The 18,669-nt window shown below is 47.6% G+C and overlaps 1 protein-coding gene across 3 annotated transcripts in view; it reads right to left on the bottom strand.

Moving 5' to 3' along the window:
- VWA3A (von Willebrand factor A domain containing 3A) overlaps positions 1-18,669 on the bottom strand; it is a 167,509-nt gene that overhangs the window by 12,313 nt on the left and 136,527 nt on the right. The window lies entirely within an intron of this gene.

Genomic DNA, 18,669 nt, shown 5'->3' with positions numbered 1-18,669 from the left:
CGTGCAGACAAGCACACAGACACATAACAACCGCCATTCGCCACTAAGTGGCGGTGACGTCAACACGACGTTCGTGGCAGGCTATGTGCACCTTGAGGCCACGTGAAGTGTTGAACGCCCGCTGGCAGGTCACGGGTGTTGTATATGTTGGTTATCAAAATTTGTTATGTTGTATGCGTGCGTGGGTGAAATTATTATGTTGTATATGTGGGTTATGAATATTCAGTGAAAATAATAATAATCAAATGAAATTTGGCCAAATGTGTAATTATCCGGAAATATGTTAATTTATGTAATTATGCACATTTAATTATGCCAATTCGAGAGGTAATCGTAGTAATTATGCGAGTGGGTGTAATTATGATAATGCAAGTCGTTATGATAACCAGACCCCGCCTCGGTGACGAGGGTGGGTTACCGATCGGAATAAGGCAATTAATCGTATGCAGTTATGCAGGTGTGGTGTAAGTATGCAAGATTAACTTAGATTAACTCGGCATCGTTGTCTAGGTTCGTCTCATTCTCGCTTATATTTTAGGTCCCCGGTTCACCCCGTTATCGCTTTAACATTTACTGAGTATGTATTAGTGTGTTTATTAAGGTCACCAAGTTCAGATCTCAACGCAGAAGCAGATCTTATGCATAGATTTCAGGAAAGAATCACACAACCACTTCTGTATTAATCAATTTATTACTAATTCAACCTCAACTATGATATAGTATGCGAACTCTCCATCCCGGAACGTTAACACGGCATCAATACAGTATCATCAACGATTGTCTGATTTCACTTTGACAACGGCACATGGATCCCGCATAACGCGATGGTTGTTAGTGAGAGAGAGAGTCGTTAAAATATGCAAATACTATGCTAAGAAAAACCTTAACGTTAATGAATGATTATACTCAATATTGTTCATGCAGTACCGCACTCCTTATTGATCATACGCAACCCTTATCACGTTGTTAGCACCTTGGGTCACGGGACAGTTGAATATTCTGTAGAGGATGCGAGTACGTGCGGCGATTATGACTGAAAGATACTTGAAAGATTATACGGCGATAAAAAAAACACAATCAAAACAGTTATTATTCTTAATGGCACCAATCTCAACAGATACATCGGCAGGTTATCTGACAACAGAATGGCTCGGAGTAAGGGCCTGCGACGGTGCTCCTTTTCCGAAGATCGTTATCTTATACCAAGTTTACTAATTGGGGACCAGATCACCTGATAAGGATCTGGTGGGCCACCACTCCCCACGTGAGCGTGGCTCGGCGGAAGGAGGTGCCAAGAATCAATTCGTATTGATGGATCTGTTGGGAATTTATGCGATTAAGAGTACAGCCCACTAAATATTAAAGATAAAAATTACGAATACACTTATAAACGACGGATGGCCATCACTCGGTCTCGTTGTGATGCCTTCACAGCCACGGATGGCTTATGTGTTCGAGTGTTTTTGAGTGGTAAGAGTTGTCTTGAATAGTCAGTGTTCGGAGTCGGTTCTTTATGTCAAACAGACGCCTGGTGGTCGTGTGGTGAGGGGGCGGTGCGCGTCATACGTATCAGTCGCTCCCCTGTCACCGTGGTGAACTGGTGGATGCCCGTTGATACGCTGTCGCAGTTCGGAACCCGGTCGGTAGGTGGCGCCCACAGCTCGCTCGCAGCGTGCAGTGTTGGGTCGTCGACCAGGGTGAGCACGAAGCCTCGTCGCCAAACCGCGATTCTCACCACTCCGGCGGCAGCAGAGACCTCCGACTCGGCAGAGGTTGACCCACGCAGGCCGAGTTGAGCTGTCAAGCGGGTCTTGCCCGCCTGCAGAGGAGATGGGGAGCCGCTTGAGTCGAGCCCCGAGAGCCGGCTCCGGTGAGCCGATCGAACTCGGCTGAGTCCCAGACGAGCTGAAGAGTCGAGCCGACCCGCTGGTCGCAGCTCGCTCCTGAGTCGACCCTCCCGGTCGAGCCCCTGAGTCGACCCTCCCGGTCGAGCTGAAGATGAGTCGAGCCGACCCGCTGGTCGCAGCTCGCTCCTGAGTCGACCCTCCCGGTCGAGCTGAAGATGAGTCGAGCCGACCCGCTGGTCGCAGCTCGCTCCTGAGTCGACCCTCCCGGTCGAGCTGAAGATGAGTCGAGCCGACCCGCTGGTCGCAGCTCGCTCCTGAGTCGACCCTCCCGGTCGAGCTGATTTCCAATGCTCAGGGTCCTTTCTTTTATGCCGAAAAATCCCTTTGGGTCCTGCCCACAAGGCGGGGTTTCTTTCGATTTTTGCTGTGTCAGGATCTGTCCGTAGGTAGGTGTGTCCATGTGTGTGTCCGTACGTCCGTATGTCCTTGTGTGCATCACCCACGGTATATTCCGTTGTCATACTCCCTCCATAAAATCCACGAGCAAACAATCAGATGTTACAAATTGCCTCGAAGTCGTCTCTCTGTCTGGGTGCGATATTATCTCTTGTCTGGCCTTCTTCATGAACCAAAACACAGACGTTACAAATCGTCTCATAGGCGTTTTTGTCCGTGTTGCACGACCTGGAGGGAGGGGCAACACTCCCTCCGACCCTCACCGATGCACAAAGAAATGGTTAAAAAGTTTTAAGTTAACATTTGTCCCTTACCATTTCACAGTTATGATTCGGTATGTAACCTAAGGTCTGTCGTTTCCCATCGTGGTGCTTGACCCAAGTGGAGGTGCCTCCCCGAGCGCATACACACTCCCATCCCGCGCTGCGGGGATACAAAGATGGCCGGGATCTCCCTTTCTCTCCGACCCTGGGTTTAACATCGCTCTTTTATTATGTATTTTATATTCGACCTGGTGGTGATTCATCCCGTTATCCTGGCTTTTCATAAGTTTTACTTTTGTCTTTTCATGCATAGGCTTATTATTATTAATTTATTTCCGATATCTTAGGTTAAGGGGTAAGTTTCTTGATCCTAGGAATTCGTATTCCTTGGTGTCTGCATGGTTATATAAGCGGAATATAGTTTACGGTGAATAGCGTTAACATTGATGTTATGTACGATATTATGTATTGTGATGTCTTTAACTTAACTTGTTTATCAGGGCTTTACTGACATGAAGTTGCATTTCATAGCCCCGCAGTCTTTGCCCCACCCTGTCTCTGCTCGCCGTTGTTGTTGCTGTCCAGCTGACGCCGTTAACTCAAGGCCTCATTAATTTCCGTCACTCCTTGTAGGTGAGGGCGGTTGAACCTTGGAGTCAGTTCTGGTTTTTGTCTGCCTGCTTCTTCTGGTGTCCCCTGACCCCGGGAGTTATTATTTCTACTTTTATGGCCTGTCGAAGCCCGACTCGCTGTTGCTGGGCTGGTGGGTCGCTGGGTTGGTGTCGTTCCCGGCTTTTTGCTTACGTTTGCAGTTCGCCGTGCTCTTAATTTCCTTCCCTCTTCAACCTTATATCGACTATTCGCTCCTGTCTGGGTGCGATTCAATTTTGACTTAAGAAGGTTCTGATTGTCATATGCTTTGGGTTGAGTTGTATAGATGGAAATAACATTTCATATTGACTTAATGATGGTGATGGTTCAGTAGGCGTAACTTGTGGCCTGGTTTAATTGGAGTGGGTGTGAATATCAATAACTTTAGCCTATCCTGTTGTTAAATTCCGACTTTAACGTTACTTTAATAGCAATACAGAATAATTGAGCTTTTTGTCTTAACTAGGCGAACGCGAACTTCTGGTGACCCCCGCAGCCTTGTTATTCAGCTGAGTCTGCATCCTTGAGATATACAACGCTCTTATTCGTCTCACTGTGGCCATCCAACCTTCTGCTCTGGGAGTGTTATTCTTAATTTCAGGTCAAAGGCCCCCTCACGTTCAGACGTGCAGGGTTGTTTACATCAGCTCCCTCCCCTGTGCACACAGCCTTGAGCTGACCCACTTCGTTTGACCACTCACCCTGGATTTATCTTTCCTTGAGGCAAGGTTGCAAATTCTGCCATCCTAGCCCTCCTCCAGTTCATTACTTAACAACCCCTGGTGTTTTGCAGTTTGCTGCGCTTTGGTGTGTTTTCATTCATTAAAAAAAACAAGTAAAAAGATAATATATAAAAATATCATCAAATATTATTAATATCAATTTTGGAAGAAGGGGTTAGTATACAACATTCCGCCCTTTTAAAAATGACCAGTGGTCAAATGGCCACGGGTTATTTTTAAAAAAAAAATGTATACCCTTCTTCCATCAAGAACCATCGATTGTCCTCAAGTTTTGCTGCTATTTCCTTACAACGCGCGCGTACGTGTCACAACTTAACATGGTTATATGTGACAAGAGAGAGGAAAAAAAATATATATATTCTAAAGGAAGGTAAAACGATAAGGGAGGGAGAAATTATTCTATTGACTACGTGTTATAGGAGATATCGTTAAAAAGATAGTTTCTACGGTTATTCTTGGGTGGCATCATCAGGCCTTGGCTCCCTTCTAGCTTGGCAAGGTACGTTAGCAGGAGCATGAGCAGGAGGGCTGCCATTTCCTGGAAAACATGTTACACATTATTGTAGTGTGATATGCCCATTAGTTTAGTTCCCCCCCCCCCCCTTTTTCCACCTTTATTCCTCATCTTGCTCCACCAGCACAGGGTACGGTTTGATTTGGTTGATGTGCACCCACTTGTATTGCTGCTCTCTTCCTGTCTTTGTGATTTTTAGCTGATATACTACTGGGGACATTTTGTCAACAACCTCGTGTGGTCCTGTCCAGGAAGGCAGGAATTTCCTGCACTTCTGTTTTCTTTTCTCGTAATTGAGGTACCACACCTGGTCTCCTAGCTGGTATTCTGCGTGGCTGGCTTTTTGGTCATAGTATGCTTTGCTCCCCTGAGCCTCTACTTGCAACTGGTCCCTGACCATAGCGAATGTGCTCTGTAGGTGACTATTGAGTCCCGTCAGGTATTCAGTTGGCGTCATTGCCGTCGGGGTCTCGTCCTCCGCTGGGACATATAACAGGTGTACTGGGAGGGTCATTAGCCTCCCTGTCATGATCTCGAAGGGTGTCCTGCCTGTAGCTCGGTTGGGTGTGGCTCGCATGGCCATCAAGACTAGGGGTAGTTTCGTATCCCAGTCGCGGCCCGTGGTAGACACATATTTCTTTAGGAGGCTCACGATGGTCCTGTTGGCTCTTTCCACCTGTCCTGAGGATTGTGGATGGTATGCGACATGCAATTGTCTTTTTACTCCCAACATCTTCCACACTTCTGTGATGACCTCGGCTGTGAAGTGGCTTCCTTTGTCTGAATCGATCGTTGACGGTAGACCCCATCTACTGAATATTTGGTTGATCAGTAGGATAGCGGTCGTTTCCGCGGTGTTGTTGGGTGCTGGTAAACACTCTGTCCATTTAGAGAATGCACAGGTCACAGTTAGCATGTACTTGTTCCCTTTGGTTGATCGGTTGACAGGTCCTATCCAGTCGATTTGTAGGTTGGACCAAGGATAATCTGTTCCCCTCCTCTGTAGGGGTGCCCTATGCTGTGAGGTCGTTGGCTGGTACTTACAACACACGAGACAGTTGGACACATGTTTGTGTATGTCTTCCCCCATTTTTGGCCAGTAGGCCACCTGTCGCAGCATCTGTCCCGTATTCACCTCGCATCGGTGGCCGCTGCACGGTTCATTGTGGGCGTGTTGTAACATTATTTCCCGATATTGAGAGGGGACTACCCATCTAGGTCGACCGTCTTTTTCGTTTGTGTATACCAGTAGCCCTTTCCGCATTGAGAACCTTTTGATTTGGCTATGCATGATCTCGAGCTCTTTGTTGTCATTCAAGTTGTCAGTAGTGATCGGTTTTCCTGCTGGATCTTGGATATGATCGGCGAGTGTCTTTAGTGTTTCGTCCTCTTGTTGCATTCTGATCAGGTCTTCGGAAGGCTGGGCACTGTTCAATTGGGCTCTGGTTCCAGCTTCTGCCGGGTTCTTCCCACTTCTTGTGACCAGTCTTATCACGGCGATGTCTTGGTTCGTCGACTCTTGTTGTCCGTCTCTGTCAGTTTGGTCTTCTAGCTTCCACGGGGTGCCTTCCAGGCTTCCCACTTTTGCTATGGCATCTGCTTGGTCGTTCCCAGTTTTCTCTTGACCAGGTATCTTGGAGTGCCCTTTGACTTTCTTCCAAAATATCTTCATATCCTTGTTCTGAACCATCTTATCTATGGCCTCGAATAGTTCTCGATGGTGAATTGGTTTATTCCTATGGTTCTTCATCTCGTTTTTTTTCCATATGGGTAGGTGGTGCAGGAAGCTGTGCTGTACGTAGTTGGAATCAGTGCACACCACCATGGTCCGTATTTGGTTATCGGATGCCATTTGGACAGCGATGTGTACCCCGACCAACTCTGCATACTGGTTTGACTTTGGTCCCAGCTGAAATCCCTCTTGAATCCCTGTGAGTGGGCCAGTTTCCCAAATGACTCCTGACCCAGCGTGAAGCTTGTTCTCCCTCATCTGGGAGCATCCATCGATGTATACCACTGGTAGGTCGGCACATGTCTCCTTCCTGAAGGGCAGGTACCTGTTGTCCTCCGGGGGTATCTTTTCATCCTCTGCTTCTACGCTGTCAAAGGTACAATCATGTAAATCGGCAAGACCTTGGGCCATTGGACTTTTCTTGTTTTTTGCGTATTTCACTGTGATTGGTAGGCCTTGGAGTGTCAGTGCCCAGCTGGCTATTCGGCTGCTGGTTACGCGGCCCTCTCGAATCTTCTTACTGTTGAGGTATGCCAAGGATTCATGATTCGTTTCCAGGATGATCTTCTCTCCGTGCAACAAGTTCCGAAAATGTTGTATGGCCCAGATGTTTCCAAATATCGCCTTCTCACACTCGGAGAACTTCATCTCCACTCCCCGGAGGGCTTTGCTGGCATAGGCAATAACTCGTTTCTCTGCTTCCTGTCTCTGGCACAGTACCGAGCTGATACTATGATCTGAGTATGCGGTCTCCAGGTAGTATTCTTTCCCTTTCTCTGGGTATGCTAGGCAGGATGCCTCTGTGATCTGTCGTTTTAATTCTTTTTCTGCGGCTTCCTGTTCCTGTCCCCACTCCCATGGTTCGTCTTTTTGCAGTAGTTTGACTAAGGGTCGAACGATTCCTGCGTAGTCGTCCACGAACTGTCGAAGGTAGTTGCAAATCCCTAAGAAGCTCCGAAGGGTCGTGACTGTGGTGGGCGATTTGAGTGCGAGGAGGGCTCCAAGTCTTTTGGTTTGGGGTAACATTCCCTCAGTGCCGACCTGGAGCCCGAGGTAGTCCACCCTTTTGCGTGCCCACTGTCCTTTTTGTATTGAAATCTTTGCGCCTGCTTCCTTTAACTGCTCGAGGGTATGCTGGAGGCTCTCGAGGTGTTCTTCCCATGAGGAGTCCTTGACCAGTATATCGTCGACATAGACGATGGTACCTCGCTCTTTTGCGTCGTCCATTGCCTTGTGTAGGAATGTGTTAAAGTCCGCAGGTGAATTTGAGTATCCAAATGGACATCGGTTCCAAGTATACTGTATTCCATTGAATGTAAATGCCAACTTGTATTGATCCGCTTCTTTCACGGGCATGGTCCAGAAGCCATTTGATAGATCCATGGTGGTGAGAATTTTTGCGCCTTTTATTTGGTTGAGATTCTGGTCGATCTCTGCCATTGGCCATCGAGATAGGGGAACCGTTTTGTTGAGTTGCCTATAGTCGATGGTGAGTCGCCACTTGCCTGTGGGTTTCAATACAGGCCAAATCGGTGAGTTGTAGGTTGAGTTGCATTCTCGAATTATATTCTTCTTGAGTAGGTTCTCCAAGGTTTCTTGGATTGATTCGTAGGCAGCCAGTGGAATCTTGTATTGTTTCACATATACCGCTGGCGCTCCTTCCAGTGTGGGAATAGATACCACGTGTAGGTCGGTTTTGCCGCAATCATAGGGGTCTTCTGAGAACAGGAAGTGGTATTTGTGGAGCAGTTGACGAAGCTCATTTCGTTGAGTGTCGTTCTCGAGGGCGTCTGCTGCTTCAATTTGTTGTTCGATTTGTTCTTCTATTATGGAGACTCCTTGTCCTGGGTCTGGGTCCAAGGCCTTCGTGGTTTCGGGCGGCTCGGTTGAAAGTTCCTTTTGCGTTACTATCGGTTGAGTTGCCTTGGCTTCATCCGAGGGTAATACGCTCTTGCCCTTGTGTTCTCCTTCATCGGTTTGCAGTTCGTCGGTTTGGCCTCCAGGGGGCGGTATATACTCCATGAGGGGACGGTCATTTGGTGATACTGACTCTAAGTCGGCTTCCTTTCGGTCTTCTCTCAGTCTGTTAGTCATTAGCTGAGTGATTCGAATTCCTGCTGGGAGCTCGTCTTCGTTCCTGATTGTCGTTGATAGGTCGTTGAGCTCTTGTGTTATCACTTGGATTCCCGTGGAGTCTCTCATAACGTCTTCATCTTCTGAGTCCCTTTGTTGCTCCGGCATTGACTGTGCCCAAATTTGTCGGGATTCAAGGTTCATAATGGGTTTCAGGCGATTCAGTAGTTCTATCCCAATGATCAGCTCTTTTCCGGGGTTCCGTACGACATATAGGGGATGGTTCATGTTGATTTTGTTGAACGTCAACTTCGTCATAATTTTGCCCAATGGTCGCATGTGGGTCCCTTCACATCCTGAGTAGGTAAGTTTACTTGGCATCATCTGTAGTGTTTCATTCTTCCTCTGGAGGGCAGTCTGGAGTTCGTCAAATAATTCTCTGGATATCATGGATATTTCTGCTCCAGTATCACAAAGGCCCTGGCTGGTCAGGGTGTCTTGCAGTATTACTTCCACGTGGACTCGTCCGACTGGTCCTACGGGAATCAATTCCCCCAGATGGTACCCTTTTCCCTCTGGTACCACTTCGGTGATTGCTTCGGGGCTTCTTGTCTTCCCTACGTTCACTTGGGCTACCTTTGCGCTGGGTGTGTCCTCCTCCTGTGTGGGTATAGTTGGTATTCTTCCCTTCGCTATTTGCATGGGAGTCTTCATACTCCCTAGGAGCTCTTTTTCCATCCTAATGTGGTGAGCATATCGATTCCTGTTAGCTAACGGTGGTCTATGCTCTATTGTTAGTGGAGGCGGCAGTGGGGGACGATATGGTGACTGGTTTGGTGGGCGTCGGCCTCCGCGGGGTAGGTATGGCCCGTCACTCGCTTTTCCTCCTCCATAATTCCAGCCTCCGCCCTCTTCTGCATTCCATGGTGGTGGCGGCCGTGGGTGCCAGGTTCCTCTGGTCTCGTTCCTCCCCCCACGTGGAACGTTATTCAGCGTGTTGTGGACGGGTGTTGATTCTATTGGGTTAGGCGCCCTCTCCTGGGGGAATTCATGTCCACCCCGTGTGGCGCTAATATTATTCCTTGGAGATTCGCTTCCCTCCAGATCGAGGCATTCTTTATCTCTGGTGACGATGTGGGTTTTGGCTATGCTAGTGGTTTTCCGTCCGTTCACCCAGGCCGTGTGGGCCTTGCTTTCAATCTGGCGTAGGGAGGCAGTCTCGGGGTCCAACATCATTCCTACTATTCTCACTATTTCAGGTCTCAATGATTGAAAGAACATCACTTTTAAGACTGTCTTATCTCCCTGGGCATTGTCCACGTCCCCTGCGTAATATGCTTTCTTAAGGCGTAGGAGATAATCTCGTGGGTCTTCGTCTACACGCTGGGTCATCAACTTTGCCGCGTTCCATCCTTCGGATAGTGTGGAGTATTCCCCAAATCTCTTAACTACTGCTCGGCTCAATTGTTTTTGGCAGGGAGGCTACCCATGGTCTGGCGGGTTCATGTAGGCTCCTTGATAATAAACATGCCTTTTCTGCTGATTTACCCAGACCCCGGATCTTAGCCTCCTGGTCTACTGTAGCTATGTGAGTGTGTATGTCCCTGTTCTTGTTATGTGGATCGAAATAGGGAATTCTCACGAGTGCTTTGTCCATTAGTTTTAGTGTCTTACTGTTAAAAGTGTGTTGTTCGTCATCAGTGGTGTCGGTTCCTGAGGAGTGCTCACTTGAGCTAACCTTGTCTCTACTATCACTGTTGTCATGTTTCCCGTGTCTGTGTCGTGATCTCCCTCTGTCCGATGATTCGTATCTGTCCCGTTGCTTGTGTCTCTTGTTTTCCTTACGTGGGTCTTGTGATTCGTGCTTGTGGGTTGGTGTGCGTGGTCTCCTTGAGCGGTGTCTATGTGGTGAGTGTTTTTGTCCTTGACCTTCATGCTGCCTACTACGTGTGTGGTGCCTGCTAGGTGAGGTGTTGTATTTATGTTTGTCTTGTGCTTCATGGTTATCGGGATTCCTGTCTCTGTCATCTGTGGTGCGGGTGGTTTTGCGTGGGTGATTTTTACGGGTCATGCGTCCCTCTGGTGAGCTCTCTCTGTTACCCATGTCGTGTTGATAATGTTTACGTGAGGTGCGTCTCTCTGGTGAGCTGTGTCTGTCATCTGCATCATGTCGGTCATGTTTGCGTGAGGTGTGTTCCTCTGGTGAGCTCTCTCTGTTACCCGTGTCGTGTGGGTCATCGTCAGAGGAGTCAGTGTCAGATGAGCCGTCACCATCACGGTGGCTCTGCTTAACATAACTTTTGTAGTGCCTTTTGCACCTGTAACGTGGGTCAACTTGGCTCGGTGATTTCTGCTTATCCCATGGCTCATGCTTGTGTGATGTGCGTCTCTCTGGTGAGCTCCTGTTACCCGTGTCGTGTTGGTCGTGTTTGTGCGAGGTGCGTTTCTCTGGTGAGCTGTCTCTGTCATCTGCATCATGTCGGTCATACTTGCGTAGCGTGCGTCTGCCTGGTGTGCTGTTTATGTCATGTTTCCCGTCTTGCACCAGCTCCGCCCTTTTCCGCCCTATCATTACAGTGTATCCTGATGACTTAGGGTTAATTATTTGTCTCTCTCTAACGTTGGGGTGGTCGGCCTCATGTTTTCCCGTTTGTATTATTATTTCCTCTTCTCTCTCCTCGATTTGCGAGGGTGTTACTTCATCAAAATTGCTTTGCACAGTAGCCATACTCATTGTGGGATCTGGCCCTGGGCTACGTCCACGTGGCTCGGAGTGTGGTAAATTGTTACTCCCGTATGTGTTCTGTGTATCAGCGTCTGGGTGTTTCACTGGTGCATTTAGTGCGGATTCTTTCTCTCTCACGAGGGCGTGCAGACTCTCTACCTGCTCCATTAAGGACAGTTTCTCTTGTCTTTCCCTTTCAAATTTTTCCTCATTCCATAATCTTTCTCTGTCTGTCTGTGCGAGGAGATACGAGTCTACCCTCGCTATTTCTGCAATTTTTACGTCACGTTTGGCTTTGCCACATTTCATCACGTCCTTAAGTAGTTTCCTTCTATGGGCCTTAACATCTTCTGTATGGCACCCCTCCCATATATCTCTCTGCTCCGTCTGCTGGCTAGCAGTCCGTCCAGTACGTTTTAACACAAATTCCCGATACTGTTTTTCCATAGATTCCATCTCCTCCTCAGAGGTCCACTCTGTATCAGTGTTATGCGTTGGTGTGTCAAACTCAGAACGTTGTGGATCCTGTGCCATCTCTATTACGTAGTGTGGTTAATAGACTTAAGAGTGTATCTTAATTCTAACATCTCATGTGCGGCGTGAGTTACTCTAGAATTCCCCTTCAAAGCACATATAAACAATTGTATCACAGGATGCGTCAGTTCAACTCGTGCAAATAATCTCAGCCCAGCTGTCTTTGTTATACTCTGCTACTCTGGTATTTCCTTAGAGGGCGTTTTTTGTTTTGTTTTACGCCCGTTTACAATCACAAGGCAACGTTAGTTCACAACACTTTGATTAACACAACAGTGATTCGTTCCTGAATTCATGCATAAACTGTCTGCGAGAAATCCCGAACGAGCCCCCATTATGTTGTATATGTTGGTTATCAAAATTTGTTATGTTGTATGCGTGCGTGGGTGAAATTATTATGTTGTATATGTGGGTTATGAATATTCAGTGAAAATAATAATAATCAAATGAAATTTGGCCAAATGTGTAATTATCCGGAAATATGTTAATTTATGTAATTATGCACATTTAATTATGCCAATTCGAGAGGTAATCGTAGTAATTATGCGAGTGGGTGTAATTATGATAATGCAAGTCGTTATGATAACCAGACCCCGCCTCGGTGACGAGGGTGGGTTACCGATCGGAATAAGGCAATTAATCGTATGCAGTTATGCAGGTGTGGTGTAAGTATGCAAGATTAACTTAGATTAACTCGGCATCGTTGTCTAGGTTCGTCTCATTCTCGCTTATATTTTAGGTCCCCGGTTCACCCCGTTATCGCTTTAACATTTACTGAGTATGTATTAGTGTGTTTATTAAGGTCACCAAGTTCAGATCTCAACGCAGAAGCAGATCTTATGCATAGATTTCAGGAAAGAATCACACAACCACTTCTGTATTAATCAATTTATTACTAATTCAACCTCAACTATGATATAGTATGCGAACTCTCCATCCCGGAACGTCAACACGGCATCAATACAGTATCATCAACGATTGTCTGATTTCACTTTGACAACGGCACATGGATCCCGCATAACGCGATGGTTGTTAGTGAGAGAGAGAGTCGTTAAAATATGCAAATACTATGCTAAGAAAAACCTTAACGTTAATGAATGATTATACTCAATATTGTTCACGCAGTACCGCACTCCTTATTGATCATAAGCAACCCTTATCACGTTGTTAGCACCTTGGGTCACGGGACAGTTGAATATTCTGTAGAGGATGCGAGTACGTGCGGCGATTATGACTGAAAGATACTTGAAAGATTATACGGCGATAAAAAAAAACACAATCAAAACAGTTATTATTCTTAAAGGCACCAATCTCAACAGATACATCGGCAGGTTATCTGACAACAGAATAGCTCGGAGTAAGGGCCTGCGACGGTGCTCCTTTTCCGAAGATCGTTATCTTATACCAAGTTTACTAATTGGGGACCAGATCACCTGATAAGGATCTGGTGGGCCACCACTCCCCACGTGAGCGTGGCTCGGCGGAAGGAGGTGCCAAGAATCAATTCGTATTGATGGATCTGTTGGGAATTTATGCGATTAAGAGTACAGCCCACTAAATATTAAAGATAAAAATTACGAATACACTTATAAACGACGGATGGCCATCACTCGGTCTCGTTGTGATGCCTTCACAGCGACGGATGGCTTATGGGTTCGAGTGTTTTTGAGTGGTAAGAGTTGTCTTGAATAGTCAGTGTTCGGAGTCGGTTCTTTATGTCAAACAGACGCCTGGTGGTCGTGTGGTGAGGGGGCGGTGCGCGTCATACGTATCAGTCGCTCCCCTGTCACCGTGGTGAACTGGTGGATGCCCGTTGATACGCTGTCGCAGTTCGGAACCCGGTCGGTAGGTGGCGCCCACAGCTCGCTCGCAGCGTGCAGTGTTGGGTCGTCGACCAGGGTGAGCACGAAGCCTCGTCGCCAAACCGCGATTCTCACCACTCCGGCGGCAGCAGAGACCTCTGACTCGGCAGAGGTTGACCCACGCAGGCCGAGTTGAGCTGTCAAGCGGGTCTTGCCCGCCTGCAGAGGAGATGGGGAGCCGCTTGAGTCGAGCCCCGAGAGCCGGCTCCGGTGAGCCGATCGAACTCGGCTGAGTCCCAGACGAGCTGAAGAGTCGAGCCGACCCGCTGGTCGCAGCTCGCTCCTGAGTCGACCCTCCCGGTCGAGCCCCTGAGTCGACCCTCCCGGTCGAGCTGAAGATGAGTCGAGCCGACCCGCTGGTCGCAGCTCGCTCCTGAGTCGACCCTCCCGGTCGAGCTGAAGATGAGTCGAGCCGACCCGCTGGTCGCAGCTCGCTCCTGAGTCGACCCTCCCGGTCGAGCTGAAGATGAGTCGAGCCGACCCGCTGGTCGCAGCTCGCTCCTGAGTCGACCCTCCCGGTCGAGCTGATTTCCAATGCTCAGGGTCCTTTCTTTTATGCCGAAAAATCCCTTTGGGTCCTGCCCACAAGGCGGGGTTTCTTTCGATTTTTGCTGTGTCAGGATCTGTCCGTAGGTAGGTGTGTCCATGTGTGTGTCCGTACGTCCGTATGTCCTTGTGTGCATCACCCACGGTATATTCCGTTGTCATACTCCCTCCATAAAATCCACGAGCAAACAATCAGATGTTACAAATTGCCTCGAAGTCGTCTCTCTGTCTGGGTGCGATATTATCTCTTGTCTGGCCTTCTTCATGAACCAAAACACAGACGTTACAAATCGTCTCATAGGCGTTTTTGTCCGTGTTGCACGACCTGGAGGGAGGGGCAACACTCCCTCCGACCCTCACCGATGCACAAAGAAATGGTTAAAAAGTTTTAAGTTAACATTTGTCCCTTACCATTTCACAGTTATGATTCGGTATGTAACCTAAGGTCTGTCGTTTCCCATCGTGGTGCTTGACCCAAGTGGAGGTGCCTCCCCGAGCGCATACACACTCCCATCCCGCGCTGCGGGGATACAAAGATGGCCGGGATCTCCCTTTCTCTCCGACCCTGGGTTTAACATCGCTCTTTTATTATGTATTTTATATTCGACCTGGTGGTGATTCATCCCGTTATCCTGGCTTTTCATAAGTTTTACTTTTGTCTTTTCATGCATAGGCTTATTATTATTAATTTATTTCCGATATCTTAGGTTAAGGGGTAAGTTTCTTGATCCTAGGAATTCGTATTCCTTGGTGTCTGCATGGTTATATAAGCGGAATATAGTTTACGGTGAATAGCGTTAACATTGATGTTATGTACGATATTATGTATTGTGATGTCTTTAACTTAACTTGTTTATCAGGGCTTTACTGACATGAAGTTGCATTTCATAGCCCCGCAGTCTTTGCCCCACCCTGTCTCTGCTCGCCGTTGTTGTTGCTGTCCAGCTGACGCCGTTAACTCAAGGCCTCATTAATTTCCGTCACTCCTTGTAGGTGAGGGCGGTTGAACCTTGGAGTCAGTTCTGGTTTTTGTCTGCCTGCTTCTTCTGGTGTCCCCTGACCCCGGGAGTTATTATTTCTACTTTTATGGCCTGTCGAAGCCCGACTCGCTGTTGCTGGGCTGGTGGGTCGCTGGGTTGGTGTCGTTCCCGGCTTTTTGCTTACGTTTGCAGTTCGCCGTGCTCTTAATTTCCTTCCCTCTTCAACCTTATATCGACTATTCGCTCCTGTCTGGGTGCGATTCAATTTTGACTTAGGAAGGTTCTGATTGTCATATGCTTCGGGTTGAGTTGTATAGATGGAAATAACATTTCATATTGACTTAATGATGGTGATGGTTCAGTAGGCGTAACTTGTGGCCTGGTTTAATTGGAGTGGGTGTGAATATCAATAACTTTAGCCTATCCTGTTGTTAAATTCCGACTTTAACGTTACTTTAATAGCAATACAGAATAATTGAGCTTTTTGTCTTAACTAGGCGAACGCGAACTTCTGGTGACCCCCGCAGCCTTGTTATTCAGCTGAGTCTGCATCCTTGAGATATACAACGCTCTTATTCGTCTCACTGTGGCCATCCAACCTTCTGCTCTGGGAGTGTTATTCTTAATTTCAGGTCAAAGGCCCCCTCACGTTCAGACGTGCAGGGTTGTTTACATCAGCTCCCTCCCCTGTGCACACAGCCTTGAGCTGACCCACTTCGTTTGACCACTCACCCTGGATTTATCTTTCCTTGAGGCAAGGTTGCAAATTCTGCCATCCTAGCCCTCCTCCAGTTCATTACTTAACAACCCCTGGTGTTTTGCAGTTTGCTGCGCTTTGGTGTGTTTTCATTCATTAAAAAAACAAGTAAAAAGATAATATATAAAAATATCATCAAATATTATTAATATCAATTTTGGAAGAAGGGGTTAGTATACAACACGGGGCAGACCCAGATGCCACAGGTCGACTGACTGAGACGACCACCTGTACCCTCTACTGTGCCAACTTGCTGTGCTTTAGCCACCTGGCGCTCCGCTCGTTGTTGTGAGCGTTGCTCCTCCGCTCTCCGTTGTTGTTGGAGGGCGACTGCCTCCAACTGCCCAGTAGCTCTAGATTTGAAGCTTTCGTGACTGCAAGGATTCATATTCTTAGGTTTTTTCGGTAAAGTCACGTAGGTAAAAAATGTAAATTAATAAAAGTAAAATAAAAATAAAAATCACGACGTTTCGAAGGAAACACAAGCTTCCGTCTTCAGGTGGAACCGTCACAGCCCGACAGCTGTATCAAGTAAATGAGGAATTACAGGAGATACCACTCCGTATATATAATGGTTGAGGGGGGCAGGGCCAGGAACGGCACACTTTTATTAATATGGTAAGGTGAGGCTTAAGACTAAGACTAGACTGCATAACAAATGACTGAGCCTTTGTTATGGAGAGGTGCGGTTTGTGACTAACGCATAGCCTACATAACAAATGCTGCAAATGAGACCGAGCCTCTGCCATGTAGATGGTAATAGGCTACATAACAAAAGACTGAGCCTTTATTATGGAGAGGTTCGGTTTGTGACTAAGCCTGGCCTACATGACAAAAGTGTGAAAAAAGAAAGCTAAACCTGGTAAAACAGAACTGGCTGTCTATCAGTAACCTGTAATAGTTGTCTGTCAAGATGCCCAGTAGCGTCCTTCACAAGCCTCCTCCACAGAGGCCGATCTTGACACCGCTGTTACCAGTCATCGGCAAGTCCACTCAGCTCCACATCCTCCTGTACCACATCTGGGCATGCGGGCTACATGGCCCAGGCAACGCAGCCTTGCCTGCCGTAGTAGCTCACCGATGGGACTTTGTCCAGATCTTTCAACGATTCGTGAGCTCCTCACACAACCCAGCCTGGTTAAACCCAGGATGGATCGTAGGCAGGCTAGCCTAAATGTTTCTAACCGGCGAAGATGTTCCATTCGGGGGGTCCACGTTTCACAAGCGTAGAGAAGGGAGGGAATGACTGTGGCTGAGAAGACCTGAAGCTTCGTGCGGAGCGAGAGACCAGGAAGCTTCCACAGAGCTTTACGCAACCGATGAAAAGACTGATTCAGAGTGAGACCTCTGCTGTTAAACCGAAGCCAGTCATGAGCACACTGCCCAGGTATGGGAAACTCTCTACTCTCTCCACAACTGCCCTATCACCAATTGGGAGTTGTGGGGGTGGAGTGTCCGATGGTACAAAATACCCAGGCAGGTGCTTAGTTTTGGTGGGGCTGATGGTAAGGCCCCACCTCTTAGTGGCAAGCTCCAGGTTCAGCAGCAGCGCCTCTAACTCCTCCTCTAAGTGAGCAGCAATTACCAAATCATCGGCATACGTAACATGGTTGGGCAATAGGGAGCCATCCCTTTACTGCACCCGGGCATGGATCAGCCTCCCATTGTATCTGTACCAGATGTAAATTCATCTGGTACAGCTACAGTGTGGGAAAAAAGTATTTGATCCCCTGCTTATTTTGTACGTTAGCCCACTGATAAAGAAATGATCAGTCTATAATTTTAATGGTAGGTTTATTTGAACAGTGAGAGACAGAATAACAACAACAAAAATCCAGAAAAACGCATGTCAGAAATGTTATAAATTGATTTGCATTTTAATGAGGGAAATAAGTATTTGACCTCTCTGCAAAACATGACTTAGTACTTAGTGGCAAAACCCTTGTTGGCAATCACAGAGGTCAGACGTTTCTTGTAGTTGGCCACCAGGTTTGCACACATCTCAGGAGGGATTTTGTCCCACTCCTCTTTGCAGATCTTCTCCAAGTCATTAAGGTTTCGAGGCTGACGTTTGGCAACTCTAACCTTCAGCTCCCTCCACAGATTTTCTATGGGATTAAGGTCTGAAGACTGGCTAGGCCACTCCAGGACCTTAATGTGCTTCTTCTTGAGCCACTCCTTTGTTGCCTTGGCCGTGTGTTTTGGGTCATTGTCATACCCATCCACGACCCATTTTCAATGCCCTGGCTGAGGGAAGGAGGTTCTCACCCAAGATTTGACGGTACATGGCCCCGTCCATCGTCCCTTTGATGCGGTGAAGTTGTCCTGTCCCCTTAGCAGAAAAACACCCCCAAAGCATAATGTTTCCACCTCCATGTTTGACGGTGGGGATGGTGTTCTTGGGGTCATAGGCAGCATTCCTCCTCCTCCAAACACGGCGAGTTGAGTTGATGCCAAAGAGCTCCATTTTGGTCTCATCTGACCACAACACTTTCACCCAGTTGTCCTCTGAATCATTCAGATGTTCATTGGCAAACTTCAGACGGGCATGTATACGTGCTTTCTTGAGAAGAGGGGACCTTGCGGGCACTGCAGGATTTCAGTCCCTCACGGCGTAGTGTGTTAACAACTGTTTTCTTGGTGACTATGGTCCCAGCTGCCTTGAGATCATTGACAAGATCCTCCTTAGTTCTGGGCTGATTCCTCACCGTTCTCATGATCATTGCAACTCCACAAGGTGAGATCTTGCATGGAGCCCCGGGCCGAGGGAGATTGTTCTTTTGTGTTTCTTCCATTTGCGAATAATCGCACCAACTGTTGTCACCTTCTCACCAAGCTGCTTGGCGATGGTCTTGTAGCCCATTCCAGCCTTGTGTAGGTCTACAATCTTGTCCCTGACATCCTTGGAGAGCTCTTTGGTCTTGGCCATGGTGGAGAGTTTGGAATCTGATTGATTGATTGATTGCTTCTGTGAACAGGTGTCTTT

Source organism: Lampetra planeri, chromosome 1 (genome assembly GCF_965212315.1).
Source record: "Lampetra planeri chromosome 1, kcLamPlan1.2.h2, whole genome shotgun sequence".
NCBI classification, from domain to species: domain Eukaryota; kingdom Metazoa; phylum Chordata; class Hyperoartia; order Petromyzontiformes; family Petromyzontidae; genus Lampetra; species Lampetra planeri.
Note: the sequence above shows the minus strand (reverse complement) of the source record. Positions and strands in the feature narration are given on the sequence as shown.